We start from the raw sequence: 4,776 nt of genomic DNA on the forward strand, positions 1-4,776 counted from the left end.
ATCCTTAAGTCATTAGGGTTGTAGTGGAAGTAAAAACAAAGTAGAAATTACGAGGAGAGATTCCAAACCGCTAGACGCTACCCATGCCTAAGTATTTATAGGTGGGAGGGAAGAGAGAAATCTACATAGATTGTGATCATGATTTGGAGGAAAAGTGAAGTGGGATTATTCTAATCATTTTGGTCATTTCTCAAATTAATTATGACGGTGTCAATCACTCGATCATTGCTCGCTAAAGATGACGATTGCTCCTGAGGCATAGCTGAGTTGATTACGATACAGCAGAGTTACAGAAGAGGGCAAGGGTTCAAATCCTGACGAAGCTAGGTAATACCCTCCTGCATCGTGATCAACTGCAGTTTCTCGATTTATCTCCTCACAGATGGTCGTGGGACCGATCGTGTGGAGCTGCTAAGGTGGCGGATTTCACTTTTTTATAGAAGAGCTAAAGATGACGATCATGGAGGGACTGTTAGTACGATTGTAGGTCATGTTAACCTAATATTGTTACTAAATAGAAAGCTCAAAGCTGAGAGATCGAGCTAGATTTGAGAGCTCGAGAGATCAAGCTTGATGGAGAGCTCAAAGGCAAACTTTGAGTAGAGAGTTGTAACGAGATCATCCTTCGGTATAACTAGAGGCTTTTTGGAGTGGGCCACATGAGTATAACCTTTTGACTTGAAAGTGGTGTACATATGCATGGCCTGGTCACCTATAATAGGGCGGATACATGTGACCTTTTTGGAGTATATCCACCCCATCACAAGTCACCAGGCCATGCACATATACTCTTCTCCAAGTCAACATGCATACTTACATGGCCCACTCTATAAAGCCTCCAATTGAACCAAGGTCAAGTCAATGAGGAGTTTCAAAAGTAAAACCCAAAGTCTCATTATATACTTGTAGCAATGCAATCAATAATGATATTTCTTTATTTATAATAAGATTCATGCTAACTTAAAGTGTTACAATTTTAGTGTGTATTATTATAAAATGTAAATTAGATAATCCTAAGAATAATTCTAGGAAAACTAAATTAGATAGGACTACCTCACCTAAGGATAGAAAAATAAAGAAAAATGTAGGTAAACAACCTAAGAAGGATATGCATATTCCTAGAAGAATGATATGTGTAGGGTATGCATATATTTTCACTACTTTTATTACACATCTTTATGTATTTTTATGTTGATACTCTATGTTTATCGCATCCTTTATTCATGCACTAGGCACATTTTCTCTATTTCCTAGTTCGGAGGTCTGCTCTCGTACTTTTATATTTGTAAGATGGAAATCGATGTGAAATAAGACAGAATGAAGGAAGAACCACACAAGCCAAGACGAGACCGTGCCTACAAGACGAGAAGTTCCTTCTCTAGGCCGTGCCTTCAAGGCATGACCGTGCTCTAGAAACAGAGCCATAGCTGTGCGGGGTCGTGCCTCTCTTCAGGTCAACAACTTCTTCTGGTCATTCCTACCAGGCATGACCATGCCAGCGGGGAATTAGCACCAAATTAGGTATTCAGTGACAGAGGATAGGATACTAGTAGAATTACCGGAGTGCCCAATGTCCCACTGGGATTAGGGTGAAGCTTTCAGCAATCATTGCCTTTCTTTTGCACAATTAATCTAAGTTTTTTTCTCAAGATCTAAGTTTCATCAAACCTACATTTCATCAGGCATTACTCGTTAAGCAGGCAATTCCAATTTCAATTGAACTAAATGATCTCTTTTTTATTATTATTCGTTTACCTTCTAGAAATTGAAGCCTAAACAAACAAGCAAGCAAATCAAGGTTCCCTCCAAATCACATTGATGTTGTTGATGAGATTGGGGCAGCAAACACAAAAACCTACAAGGAATAATGCAGGAAGAAAGCTACCTGGAATTTCAACTCCATTTGTTTCCCCAAAGGAACCTCCTTGTCCTAGATCCTGATGTGTGCTCTACGCATAGCCGACCTCTTTAAAGAACCCCCTTTCTCCTCACCATCATCTGGTCATCTTTGTTGGTATAAGAAGCACTAGATCTTGCCTAGAGTTTCGATGTTCGACAATACACCTAGGTTTGGTTAGTTTGACCAAGGGTTGATCCAAACAGGACCTAATTCTTTGATATGTGGATGTGAGTGAAGTCTAGTCAGATGACTAGAAAAAAGTCTTAGTCGGTTAGACTAGGCAGTGGAAGTCCTGATCTGGAAGATTGGGCAAGGGAAGTCCTGGTGAGTGAAGTTAGGCAATGGAAGTCCTGATTTGGAGGATCAGGCAAGGGAAAGTCCTAGCTGTAGGCTAGGCAAAGGGAAGTCCTGGTTTGGAGGATCAGGCAAAAGTTTTAGCAGGTCGAGTGCACCAGGTGCAAGTTCATGCAGTGTTAGGAGGATTGGGAAGCATGGCCAAATTCCAATCAGGTACGGTCAAGAGGACCAGAGGGTTGGTAAAGTCTGGGCTGATCTGGAGAACCGAGTCGCAGTAGAAAAGTTCTGGGGGCCAAGGACCATGGCTAAGCGGGAAGTCCAATAAGTCTGGAGGACTTGTTGGCAAAACTTCTCCCGAGGAGAGTGGGTAAGGCGCGTTCCTAGAATGGAACAATAGGCGTCATACTAACCCAGAATTTTGGTAGAAATCTGAAGTTAGACCCACAAGATAAGATTTAGGATTGTCTGTTTGTTTGTATGCTTGTCTTGCAGGAACCAGGAGCTGGAAGCAAGATGGAGAAAGCAGAGGTGAAGCAAACAAAGGCAGTTGAACTAAGCCCAAGGTCAACTCAGGTCAAACCTGAGTCTAAGTGGCTCAAGTCAACCTAAGATAGAGTCAAGTCAACTTGAGTAGATGGAGTCGACCTGAGTAGGTACTCAAGTCGACCTGAGCACCAGATAACGCAGCAGAAGGCAAAGCTTATTAGTAAGTTCCACGTCAGACTAGAGTCGACTTGAGTAGGGACTCAAGTCGACCTGAAGGCAAAGTCAGTGCGAAGAAAGAGCATCGCTGCCTAAGTGGAGTCGACTTGAGATCGGCTAGAGTCGACTTGAGCAGGCTATAAAAGGGCGACGTACACAACCAAGAGAAAAATTCCAAGCCTTCCTCTCCTTGTAGAAGTGATTTAGAACGCGAACAAGGCCAGAATCTTGCAATCAGGGAAGATCCAGGAGGAGTGCACGGTGCTCAAGACTTCTAGATCGACGGCAACCTTGTTTGGTTCTTTCTTTTATTATTACTGTCTTACTTTTGCATTTACTTTTATTATCTTGGACTGTAAGACAGATTTCTCTACCTTCGAACAATGTTTGGAAAGGAGACTACTAGTGGACGGACGCCTCCCGTACATAGGTCTTGGATGTACTAACCCTGAGGGGTTAGGAACCAAGTAAAATTCGTGTGTCCTCTGTGTTGTGTTTCTAATATTCTGCTGCAAGTACTTTGATAGAGAACGAACGATTTCGAAAAGCGACAACACACTATTCACCCCCTCCTCTAGCATGTTACAACGATCCTACAATTGGTATCAAAGCCGGCGTGCTCTTGATTGGACTAACCGCCAAGGGAGCAAGACGACAAAGATGTAGGGGGAGAAAGATATGCTTTTAAAAGTTCGTTATAAATTCCATATTATATATTTTAAGTGCAGGGAGAGAGGGCACTACAAAAATAAGTGTCCTACTCGTAAGACTAGGACAGGACCACCGGTGGCAAAGGAGCAACCGATGCCAGAAGCCTCGAAGAATAAAGAGCACATCTAGTGCTTCAAGTGCCAGAAACGCGACCACTACAAGAACCGGTGCCCGAAGAGGAAGACGACAAAGAACTAGAATTGGGGATGCATTATTGGTAAGTCAGTAAATTATAAAAATACCCCTAGGATGCATGCACATGCTAGATTTACTTTTTCTATAAATTTAGATAAATCTGTTAAAAATTTAGATAAAGTAGAAAAAGTTAATGTGACCAATTCTAACTTGAAAAATTCAAATCTAGATAAAATAAATAATTTAGAAAATTTAAAAAATTCTAATTTAGATAATTTTTCTCAAAATTTAGATAAGGTAGAAAAAGTAAATTTGACCAAATCAAATCTAATTATGTTAGATAATTTAAATTTAAAGAAAAATTGAAATCTAGATAAATTAGAAAATTTAAATAATTTAGAAAATTTAGATAATTTTGTTACAAATCAAGATAATTTAGAAAAATTAAATCTAAAAAATTCAAATGGAGATAAATTAGAAAAATTAAATAATTTAGATAATTTTGTTACAAATCTAGATAATTAGAAAAATTAAATCTTAAAAATTCAAACGAAGATAATCTAGAAAAATTAAATAACTTATAAAATTTAGATAATTTGAAAAATATGAATTTAGAAAATTTAGATAATTTGATCAATTCAAATTTGAAAATTTTAAATTTAGAAAATTTAAATAAATTGAATAATTCAACCTTGAATAATCCAAACATGGATAATTCAAATAATTTGACTAAGTCAAATTTAAATAATTCTAAATTAGAAAATTTAAAGTTAGATCCTATAAACAAGGAAAATTCATCGAAATCGAATAAATCAAATAATAAATCTGAACTAAATATTAATTTGACTAATTCAAATTCAACCACTGATAATTCAAATTTATTTAGCAATTCAAATTTTAAAAATAAAGATAATCCTAATAATAATATAAAATCAAATTTCATCAAGATAAATCCTAAAATTAAAAATTTAATAAATAAAAATTTAAAATTAAATCTTAAAAATTATTACATTAAATCTTTAAACATTAAA

This window comes from Curcuma longa, chromosome 8, assembly GCF_044706935.1.
Source record: "Curcuma longa cultivar G26 ecotype Majalengka, Jawa Barat chromosome 8, ITB_CL_G26_1.1, whole genome shotgun sequence".
Taxonomy (NCBI): Eukaryota; Viridiplantae; Streptophyta; class Magnoliopsida; order Zingiberales; family Zingiberaceae; genus Curcuma; species Curcuma longa.